This window comes from Pseudoliparis swirei, chromosome 14 (assembly GCF_029220125.1).
Source record: "Pseudoliparis swirei isolate HS2019 ecotype Mariana Trench chromosome 14, NWPU_hadal_v1, whole genome shotgun sequence".
NCBI lineage: Eukaryota > Metazoa > Chordata > Actinopteri > Perciformes > Liparidae > Pseudoliparis > Pseudoliparis swirei.
The window spans coordinates 9,417,724-9,429,987 of record NC_079401.1 but is presented as its reverse complement, the minus strand read 5'-3'; the positions used below and the strand labels follow the sequence as shown (position 1 = coordinate 9,429,987).

The following is a 12,264-nucleotide window of genomic DNA, read 5'->3' as shown; positions in this document are numbered from 1 at the left end:
TTATTCAGGAGTTTGCCCAGAGGTTAACACAATAGGCCCAGAGGAGATTTACCTTTGGTTGATTGAGTCCGTTCCCCTTTGTACTAGAAAAAACAAAAACGATCACCAACTGCATGTAGGTTGTTGACAAATGTTTCCCATATGTCCCCTTACCCCGTTTTCTCCCTCGTCTGTAGTTCATCTGGTGTGCAGGTTGAACACACTGGCCTCGGCATGAACCATCTGCTTGGCTGTGCGAGTCACAAATCTCTGCATCGCAGTGGACAAAGATCTGTAGACGGACAGAAGGGTTTTACACAGCCACTATGCGATGTGGCCAATGCACACTGCACACACACGTTACCTCGTTCTTCAGAACCACCTCATCTATAGTAAAGGTGAACATCTTCATAGAGAAGCGTTTGATGTAGGATGGGACTACAACCCTGGCATCTCTCACAACAGGATGGAAGAGTGTCACATAGCCGTCATCAGGATTCGCACAGCTGGGGAGGGATTGACAACATATTTGATTTAGCACAAGTTTTGAGACCTTACCTAGCTTTATGCTACTCATTACCTGTCCACAATAATATCCCAGCTAGGCAGAGATGTCCGGTCTTCATCAAGTGTAGCCCAACAGTTCTCCAAGATGAGCTCCAAATTTGGGTCAGTAGCCTCAATCAGCTCTACCTCAAAATAGAGAGGCTGCCTCAGATATTTTACAACTGGATAATCTTCTGCTTGGTAGAAGAGAGTGTACGATGAATCTGGAGGAGAACAATCTCATTAGAAAGAGGCATTGTCCTGACTGGGTACCGTCTTGCAAAAATAAGGTTTTTATAAAGTCAACTTTACCCTGGGCTAGCCTAATTTGAACTATCAACTGTCCTGAGCCGATATCTGCGGTGGGTTCATAGCGTCTTGGTTTTGAGCTGAAGCCAACAGTCTGAGTCTTGTTGACTACATAGTAGCAGGAAATGGTTTGTCTTGGAGAAAAGAAAATACACTGAGGTGGACTTCACTAGAAAGTATATTCGATTAAAAGATTGGACGAGTCCCTCTACCTGTACTGAGGACCAACTGGTGATGCTCCTTTGTTGTAAGGCAAGGCAATCTCATTTTCATACAGCATGTAGTGGTCAAAGAACTGAGGACAAAAGGACAGGGGCATTTGCATTTAACAAGATAGTGTGGATTTAAGGTGAACCAACACTTACTGTTCTTGTGGTTCCACAGGACGCAACATTGAAAGAGAAATATGCAAAGCGATCACCACTGAAAGCCGGTTTGCAAGACTGGTCCTTTAGGGTCAGTCTACTTGGGATCATCTTGGTCACAGAAGCCACCTTCACAGCCGTAGCCGTCATCGTTCCATTGGGGTAGCACTCTGCGAGTAGAGGTAGTAAGGGTGAAGAACATGTCCTATAGTCTTATCAGCAGAAACCCTAAACATGTTGAAGTCTTACCGGTTGTTGTTAAGGGAAAGTTGCAGGACAAGAAGAGATCAGCGAGCATCCAGTCGTTACGGGCATGAAGCAGAAAGAAGTCAACGTGGGCTCTTAGTGAATCTGAGGTTATCAGCTGTAAGAAAGAGGGACGTTATCCAATGCAGAAGCTTCAAGGTGAGAGGTTACAGTGAAACATACCTCGAAGGTCGCATCCTTGGCATTGTATGGAAGACCGACGCTGAAGTGTGTGCCGTTTTCTTGGAACTGGTAGTCAGCCATCTCAGGTGTCAAGTGTTGATGTCCAACCATTGCCTTGAAATTGTTGCCTTGACTCCCGTATTTCACACTGATGTAAAACTGGTTCTGGTCACAGGTGCCAGTGATGGTTGGTAGTTCTAAAAGTAGAGACAAGGTTGCCCATTAGACTATCTTTAGCTTAAACTCTGAGGTTGTGTAATGTCATATTTAAAAGGAGACACCCAAGGTTTTTGGTCAGTTGGCATCCATATCACATCTTTCCGTCGACTGACAGATAAACTCTCCTTCAGCACCAATAATGTTGCATTTAATACATGTACATTTTAAAAGTACCTGGGAAATTTCATGGCCATATTGGTTAAATTTCTCCCCACGTGAGGCAATTTGAGCTAGATAGAGTTAAGTTAAATCTCACCAACATCTTGCAGAGACACCTGCAACTCGACTGGGTGGGCAAATGGAGTTTCTTCAGGAAGGATGATAAACACAAAGATCAGAGAGAGGAAGTAGGTTGTAACCAAGGGTTCAGGATTCTGCAGACGTAAACAACTCAGTTAAGTCACTGAAACCAATACAGAGCAAATAAGCGGGCACCATGTGACATTTAGCATCTATAATTTCACTTGCATCTTTCAGGACAATATCTGCATCAAAGGGCACTAAAACAGAGATGCTCTTGGTTCCATTGGAGTGGCGATGCTCCTGGATTGTAAAACCTCTGGCATTGCTCTCTTCAACAGTGAGCACGCTGGTGAAGAAGGTGATGTTCCTCAGCACCACATCATGAAGTAGGGGCCCCAAGACAACGCTGAAAAGGCGAGCCTCTGGGACAGTATCTGAGGAATAGGAAAAAGGCTATAAACCTCTATTAGCCTGAAGTTCTGTCATTTACCAGATAATGACTTACTTTCTTGGACGTGGAGAGCTTGAATAATAAGAGGGGTGGTAATGGGGAACAACACCTTGTATCTGGTATCATCTCGGGTGAGAGTGGTCCCCCACAGTACCTCGAGCATGGGCTCCACAGTGTAGGTGACGTGGTACTGGTAATCTGGGGCATGGCTCTGCAATTATTCATGACATTTAAATAAAATATGCAAAAAAAAGTGACCCTTTCATTTCTATGCTAGAGGACTTCCCAACCTTGTAGTGACCATCAGACGAGCCCACTGGGATCTCAATGATGATGTGTAAATCTGTGGTGGACAGCGTGTACCCTCGTGCAGCCATCTGAGATCCATCAAGCCTCCTTCCGTTAATGCCCATGTGCATTTCTCGGATTTCAAAGCTGCCATCTACCAGTGGCGTCATACGGCGAGGTACGTGCCAAGAGATTACATTGTTGGTGAAGAGGACGCCACCTATTAATGAAAACCCAACTGTTGACTCATCCATATGACAGACTTAAGAAAACCATGTCCAGACAGATTGCTCAAGACTTGCCTGTGGGACAAGCAGCTGCCAAGTCCACCATACCCAGACCATGTGGTGCCTTGTAGTAGGCGCTCACCCTGAAAACTTCCATGGAGACTCCATCGACCTAAGAGATGTCAGGTTTATAGTTATGCTTCCAAAGCAAACTTTTATGCAAACCACTTGATGGGTGTGTTGCTTACTTCTTCTGAAGTGGTCTCTGCTGTATTGTAGGGGGATCGCATAACCAGACGGGTTGACGTCACCATGGCACCATAGCCGGCTTGTTCAGCCTCCCTCAGCACCATTGATACTGGTTCTGGTGTGTAAAATGTCAACTTCCAGATGCCATGTGCTGCCCCAGAGGCCTATTGGTAAGGAGATAATTATTCATTTACTCTGTTTAATGAGATAAGAATGGTGCAGGTTGAAAAGCAAGCCCACTGCAAGAGGAATTTGTACACATACATCAGGAATGACGTCGATCTCTTTAACATCTCGAGTCTGCCCCTTCACTTCAGCATCAGAGGCAGCAATGTGGCGTGACACCTAAAGACAGGAAATGGTGGCTTAATAGATTGTTAGAGACAAGTTGGTAGAGCTTTCAATATTAAGTGACCTACTTCCATGTAGTTCCTGTCAGAGAATCTCTATAGAGGCCCAGCGAGTGTAGCTGCAAGTCTGCGTCACATCATGGGTAACCACGTCTGATCCACTGGGGCCGTACAGCCGGAGCCTTAAGCCAACATTAAAGGTTTGGTCGTCCTACAGATTTAATGCATGAAACAAGAATTTGGCAACAGTCAGCTTAAAATCATGGAAATGTTAATTTTTTTATGTAGTGGCTAAAATATATATACATTTTCAATCACAGGTCCAGGGCTCTCAAGTGTCACGCATTGAGCGCAACAGTCACTCATTTCAGTCTTTAGTCAGGTACTCCCGCCACATCGTATTTCTCACGCTGAAAAAAACCCTCGTGGCTATTTAATGTGCCACAATGCACAAACATAACCTGGCCACGCTGCCCTCACCATGGAGGAATCAAGCACGCCTCCCGAATCCCTGGAGTTCGGCTGTGAGGTGCCACTTATCAGCCAATCAAAAGAAATTGGCTACACAAAATAGCCAATCAGAAAAAATCATGCGGAATGGGGGCATGGCCGGGGGAGGATATGTCACTCTTGCCTGTCTTTAAACTTGAGCCCTGCAGGTCAAACATTCGCTGTTTTAGATAATTACTGTATAAAAGAGTCAATATCTGCAGACTAAAATAAAGACAGAGTAAAAAATAAGTTAATTTGTTTAAAGTAATTAATGCAATAAATGTGCAAACATGTTTCTTAGTGACAAGTGATAATTGAATGTCATCCAATAAATGAGCTTGAACATACCTTATTGTCCACGTAGCAGCCCAGCAGAGACGAGTAGATTCTGGTGTTACCCCACGGGTCGGACTCCATGCTGTAGCCACACTGAGCAGCCAAGTTGGGTGTTATCACAATGTGCTGGGTGCCATCTGGGGGGGGGGGGGGAATAAAGAGAAGCATGACAGGACACCTCTCTCCTAGTGTTAACCAACCACGCTTATTAGCAGACTGCATACTTACTGATGGCGTCCACCTCAAGCACATTCCCCACTGCGAGGGCCTTGTCCAATGACAGCCTCATTAGATTACCCACGCAGTCAGAATGCAAGCCACTGCCTATTAAAAGAAAAGGCTTGTGAGGAGCAGTACACTTTCTGGAACAATGGTAAAGTCATTTAGTTTGAAGTCAGGCTTACTTGACTGTGAATTGACCTTCATATTTGGCCTTGCTTGAGCCAAGAGGATTACTGCAGCCATCAAGTTCCATAACAGCCTTAAAGTAAAACACATCATTTAGAGACATTAAGTGTGCAGCTGGCAGTCGTTAAACAAAGAAAGTAACTCACATGTTCCCAAGTCTCCACATCTTACAGTCTGAGAGCAACCAAACAAAAAAACTAGAGGAATCCAATCACTAGCAGAGCTTGGCACTGAACACCAAGCACACCTGATAACAGACCAACTCAGAAGAGAAGTGACTGACTGCTTGCTGATCCATCGCCAGCTGTTTTATACATCAGTTAATTACAATACACATGTGAGACATCACCAGCTGTTTCAAAAAGGACCTGTAACAGGTGATCTTGCATCCTGTTTTGCCTAATACTTTGAGGTCGCCAGGAACAATACTCAGGCTAAAAAATAATCCAAGTTAAAAGAATTTAAAAGGATTTAACACTTTTATATTGTTCTCATTTTTTTGTTCTGTGTTTGTGCTTCAAATGGTTTGGATTAGTTCCTCACTCAGGGTTGGGGAACACATGTGTGTCTGAGCTTTGATCTAAAGTAATTTAACACCAATGCGCTAGCGGGTGATAGCGAAGCTTGGGTCAGCCTACTGGGTCTGCTGTCACCACAACCCGACCCTGGATACTTATTTATGTTTCTTCACTATAAAGGTGACTTACACAATTATATTCCAGAGTGGTGTTTATTTCTAGATAAGTGAAGCTCTGCTTAACACTAGAAGGTAGTGAATGTTTCTCTGTTTACCATATGGGATGTACCCTATGAGACTTGTTATGTACCCTCAGATATTTAGGATGTATCTTAGAGACTTGGGATGTACCCTCAGAGACAAGGTACGTACCCTAAGAGACTTGGGATGTACCCTAAGCGATTTGGGATGTACCCTCAGAGAATTGGGATGTACCCTTAGAGACGTTTTTTGAGCCACGGACCGGTTCCGTGTCAGACATTTCTTTCACGGACTGGCAATATAAATATGATGTCATAAAATGATACGACCGGCATACATTGCAAAAACAATTCTCACCATTACGTCGAATTAGTGTGAGCCCTGCGCTTGTTTACCTACAACGAGCCGCTGATGGGAGACAACGACACCGACGTGTCTTTGTTATGTCCGGTCCGTAACTTAGTTCTGGTCGCTGTCATTAGAACACCGGTAGAGTTGTTGCGTGAAATGTCCCTTTCAGGCCACTGTCATTTGCCATCTCGAGCCGATCTTCTTCTGGCACGGACGGGCTCGATTCACCAGGTGGGTTTGTTTACAAATGGGTCGCTGGTCTATTCTTTTGCAGCCGGGTCTTTTGTGGTTGAAGTACCGCTCAAACTCTTTTCAAAGCCTCTTCCACCCGGTCAACGTGTGAAACATGTCTAATGTTCCTCTGTTCACTCGCCCACACAGCAGCGACTTTATCAGCCAACTTGGAAACAGTTGTCATTCCCCTGAAGAAACAGAGTTCATTGAGCAGCTTGAATATGTTTTAAGACCCATTCTTTTTCACTGAAATGTGGCGCCAGCAGAGGGTTTGGCACGTGAGACTCGCCTGCAGCGATAAACTTGAACTTTAAAGGTGCGTTCACACCAAAAGTGATGCGATTTTTCACGTCGCCCAAAACGCGTGTGTTTACTCGCTCGACCATTTTCCGAGTTCACGCCATAAGTGTCGAGACGCTCCGCGAGGGGCGGGGCTTATCTCCATGTCTCGTCTCCGTAAAGTCCGTTTTCATTTCCTTCATCCACCACAGAATAACTAACCACTAGTTTTGCTTTATATTTGTTGAGGACATCCCACACACTAACGCCCTCGTCTTTGGGTTCATGACATCACCCGTAGGCTCACACAGCTCGGTCACTTTCACCGATCAAGTTACTGTTACGTCTGAAAGACTTCCGCTTCCAGCGCTACGAGAGCGGAACATCAAAACGCTGTTATTGTGTTCATAACATTATAATATATACCATATGTTATTGTGTTCATAACATTATAATATATAATATATATGTTATTGTGTTCATAACATTATTGTCCGTCTTGTTCTGGTTCCACAGCGGCGGGACAGCGATGACGTGCGGAGCAACTCGAGAGCTGATTGGCCCGAGTTGCGAGATTACCGCCTCAAAGGTGAAATAATTCAACTAGGGGCGAAAATTGCGCCGCTGAAAACGCGCCCCTGTAAATGCGTCGCCCACATTGCGTCGCCCCAAACACGCCGCCCGGAAAAATATTGCGTCTTATCGCAGCCACACACGTCTGTACATTGACTTTTCATAGGATTCGGTCGCGTGAAAAAATCGCATCGCTTTTGGTGTGAACGCACCTTTACAGAATAGTCTTGAAGTCAAAAAGTGTTTGTTCAGATTATTTGTATTTATTCAATACATGTGGTGTTCAAAAACTGACCATTGAGATGAAAAGTGCTGATTGCCACAAGGCATAACATGTGTGTTATTCATTTAATTAATATTTTAAAAGCATAAAGAAAAACAAACACATTTTGATTACATTTAACGGCTCAAAAAGTAAAGAATTTCCAAAGCGATTCAGTCTATTGGGGACTTGTGTGCAGCGTCTTTATCCATGTGCAGCAGGCCACCTGTATTCAAGCACACTGTTCATCTCCTGCAGATTTGAACAGTTAGTCAGATTTATTGAGGATTCATTCTGTCTCTCTTCTCTCGTCTCTCTCACAGGAGTTGTGCGGCCCCTACGTGTTCATCATCTTCACCGTGCTGCTGCTCCTGTTCTTCGTCTTCACCTTCTTCAAAGTGCCGGAGACCAAGGGTCGGACGTTTGAGGAGCTTTCAACCACTGGCTGTCAAGGTGGTGCCCAGCGAATAATGTGGGCTACGTAGACAACTGGAAGACTTTCTGGGGAAAGCCTGATCTAATGAGGAGAGACGGCATTCATCCCACGTTGGACGGAGCGCGTCTCATTTCTGCAAACATGACCACGTTGATCAACGGACAGCCATATCTGTGACAACGCAGGGTTCATGTCAGAAAGCAGAAACAGAGTAGACCCACGCCCCTGTCACCCAGTGTCCCCCATAGCACATCCCTCCCCCGGGGCCTCCGCCCCTTCTCACCCAGTCCCTCCCAGAGCTCCATAGCGACTGTGTCTGTCCCACGGCCACTTAAACTTAAATTAATTCTATCAAAAGAAAGTAGAAGAGAAGTCGTACACAATAACCTTATACAAGTTAACACCATTATTTCAGCAGTGCAACAAAACAGGACTATTAAATGTGGTCTCCTAAATATTAGATCTGTCATCTAAAGCTGTGTTACTAAATGATTTAATATCAGATAATCACATTGATTTATGTTGTCTAACTGAAACCTGGCTGAGCCATGAAGAATATGTCTGCCTAAATGAATAGACTCCTCCAAGTCATATTAATACTCTCATTCCTCGAGGCACCGGTCGAGGAGGTGGAGTAGCAGCCATCTTTGACTCGAGCCTATTAATAAATCCTAAACCTAAATTACACAACTCATTTGAAAACCTTGTTCTTTGTTTTTCACATCCAACCTGGAAAACACTACAGCCAATTCTATTTGTGATTCTGTACCGGCAACCAGGTCCATTCTCAGAATGTATATCAAGTTTGGTTCTTAAAACTGATAAAGTTATTATTGTAGGAGATTTTAATATTCATGTGGATGTTGATAATGATTGCCTAGTGTAGCAGCTCCATGGCCACTACCCGTGGGTTTCCCCCCCAGCACCAAGGATCAGCCCGGAACCACGAGGTTTCGTTGAAAGACATGATTTATTCGTCAGCAAACAACGCACAAGCAGACCGCACAAACATGCACCTCTGCTCACCTCTCCCCTCCCTCCAGCTCTGCTGCCCTTTTATACAAGCAGCATCGGCTGCTGACTGATTGCCTCTCAGTCAGAGCAGCTGACTGATTGTCAACCAGCCAGCAGCCGAGGCCAGATTGGGGACAGCTGCCACACCTAGGTGCTGCATTCATCTCATTGTTGGACTCGATTGGCTTCTGTCAGAGAGTACAGAAACCCACTCACAGCTTCTACACGCTTGATCTTGTTCTTACTATGGCGTTGACATTGAGCATATGAACGCCTTTCCTTATTAGAATCCTCTTTCTGTCAGTCCACACAACCCTCATAACTTTTGAATTTATATCACCGGAGTACACCGTTATCGCGTTTTTCACACCAGATGTCAAACTGACAAAATAGAAGCAACTTAAAGAAGTTTATCTTTCTGCATTTGATTCAATACGCCTCAATATAACAGAGGACTCCTGGTCAACTTTAGTCCGCCCCAGATTGATCATCTTGTTGATAGTGCCACAGGCTCACTGAGAATGACATCGACTCGATAGCCCTCTGGAAGAAGAAGACAGTGAGGCAGAGGAGGTTTGCTCCTGGCATAACCCTCAGACCCGCAAACTAAAGTGTCACTTAAAGCTTGAAAAAGCATATGAAGCTCAACTAATCTGAAGAACTCATTAGTTTGGCGTAGTAGATAGTCTTAAAATTTATAAGAAGGCCCTCCGTAATGTTACAGAGCAGCCTATTACTCACTCAGTAATAGAGAAAAATAAGAATCAACCCCAGGTTTCTTCAGCACTGTAGCCAGGCTGACAGAGAGTCACAGCCTGTGGAGCCGAAAGTATTCCTATAAACCCCAGTGGTAATGACTTTATGAACTTTAATGAAAGATTTTAACTATTAGGACAAGATTAATAATCTCTTTCCCGTCCAGTGCCTATCTCTCGAAGTGGAATGGCCTTGGAAACTGCTGTATGCCCTGTGTATATTTAGATGGCTTTCCCATCAACCGTGACCAATTATCGCCAACAGTTTCTACTTCTAACACGCCTACCTGTCTCTTTGACCCCGATCCCCGACGGTAAGGGCTGCTTTAAAGACGTTTTGCCTTTAATTGGCGCCCCTCATTAGATATTATCAATGTGTCTCTGCTAACAGGCCAATGCACTACAATTCCTTCTCAAGGTGGCTGGTTATTAAACCTCTTCCTGAAGAAGCCCACCTGGATCCAGAAAAGGTGTTGGCTAACTACAGACATCAGATCTTCAACCTCCCTCTCCTCTCCAAGATCCGAGAAAGTGGTCGAAATCAGTTGTGTGACTTTCTAAGCATCATAATAGTTTATTTGAGGAGCTCAGTCAGGATTTAGAAAACACCACAGCACCGAGACAGCACTGGTGAAAAATTACAAATGACCTCTCTTAATGGCAGCAGATAAAGGACTTCTGTACTGGTCTTGTTAGACCTTAGTGCTGCATTCGACACCACAATGACCATGACATCCTATTACAGAGACTGGATGCAGTCGATTACATTTCAGGCAACGGCACTGTTAATAAACCCCGACGATTTATCAGATCGATCCAGTTTGTATGTAAATCGATGACTGAGCAATCCACCAACGTTAATCACGAAGTTCCACAAGGTTCTGTGCTTGGACCAATTTTTATTTACCCTATGTTACATGCTTCCTTTGGGGCAATATCAGGAAACACTCCATAAAACCTATGCAATGATACTCACAATCTATATCTATCGATAAAACCAGAGTGAGAGCAAATCAACTCCGGTAATTCTGCCATGTCTTAGACATAAAACATGGATGACCTGCAAACTTCTTGATGGGCACAACCAGACAAACCGAAGTACTTTTAATCGCTCAGCACCTCCTAGATCACCATTATCTGGATGTGGTTTCTGTAGACGGCATTGCCCTGGCATCCAACACCACCAAAGAATTCTTGCTATCTTTGACTCGGGACTTGTCCTTTAACTCACGTAGTGCAAATCTCAAGGACTGCATTCTTTCATCTACGTAATATTTTGGCAAAAGCAGGCACATCTTGTCTCAAAAGATGCATAAAATTGGTTCACATCAGTTCAAGGTTCACATTTCCGAGACTACTGCAATTTCTTATTATCAGGCTGCTCATAAGTCTCTTAGGTCCTCCAGTTGATCCAGAATGCTGCAGCTCGTATTCTCACTTCAAACTAAGAAAAGAGATCACATCACTCCTCGCACTAGCTGGGCTCTGGTACTGGCTCCTCAAGGTAAAATCAAGAATCACTTTAAAATTCTTCTTCTTAACGCACAAAAGCCTTGATTGGTGATGCTCCATCATATCTTAAGGAGCTTATAGTAAATTATTGTCTTCTACTAGAGAGCTTTCCAGCGCTCACTAAATCGCGGACACTTGTAGTTCCTAGAGTCTTAAAAGTAGAATGGGGAGCCTTGGTTATCAAGCATTGCTTCTTTTATGAACCAGCTTCCACCTTCAGTTTAGTGACTTTTTTGCCCGCCTCCGACGCGCTGCAAGAGACCGGTATCGGAAACTCTTCTGCGGGGCGCCGAGCCGTAGAGAAGAGTTGATAGGGGTGCGACTTTTTTCCTCCCCGAAGCGCGCAAGACACGCTGGCATCCGAGTTCATCCGGCACAAGCAGAAGACGGGAGATCGAGTCGCGCTAATCGCCGGTTATCGATACAGAATGACATGCTGCTGCTTAGAGACGACCAACAACAGACGGATTGGAAGCTCATTCTGTGCATGCGTTAAATGCGTTAAAAAAACAAAACTAGTTAATCCTGTAATTTAATTAACTGAGTTAACGCGTTATTTTTCACAGCACTAATATATATATATATATATATATAAATATATAACTCTTCTTGCTTTGGATTCAGTTGAACTCTAATGTGATGTTGTGTTCTACCCACGAAAGAAAATATCGTACCACAATCAACTGAATATACATCATGACTGGTCCACAACTAAATCAGAATCTTTCTTAATTATTCAGCAACATGGCTCCAATTAAACTTCTATTTATTTGATCAAAGTGAATGTTTAGAGGAATGAAGATGTGTTTCTGTGTGAGTTTTTTTCTTATTCAAATGAATAACTGACGCAACACTCAAGCTCTATATTCTACGTTAAGAGTATGTTGGAACCAGTCTGTCTGTATATGTTAGTATGCTCCTCTAGCAGCAATTTAGTATGCGTTTGTAAATAGCTGCGCCAAGTAAATCATAAACATGGAGTAACCGGAGGTGACGTTCAGGAAGTTTCTTTTGGCCCATGAACTCACGGAGTGACAATCAGTTTATAATCTGTGCAATCCTCGCCTTAAAGTCCACTAAATCGTCTTCATCCGCAAGTCATCCACTAATTACATTTATATTAACATGTTTAGGTTAATATTTCTTTGTTTTGAATACAGCATTGGTGATTGTTAGTTACTGTCACCCATAATTTGATGTACTATTGTACTTACAAAGGCATGTGTTTTGTGCCCTTCA

At 43.8% G+C, this 12,264-nt stretch overlaps 1 pseudogene; it reads right to left on the bottom strand.

The window, feature by feature from the left end:
- LOC130204320 (uncharacterized) lies at positions 1-5,057 on the bottom strand (annotated as a pseudogene).
- Between the last annotated feature and the right edge of the window lie 7,207 nt (positions 5,058-12,264).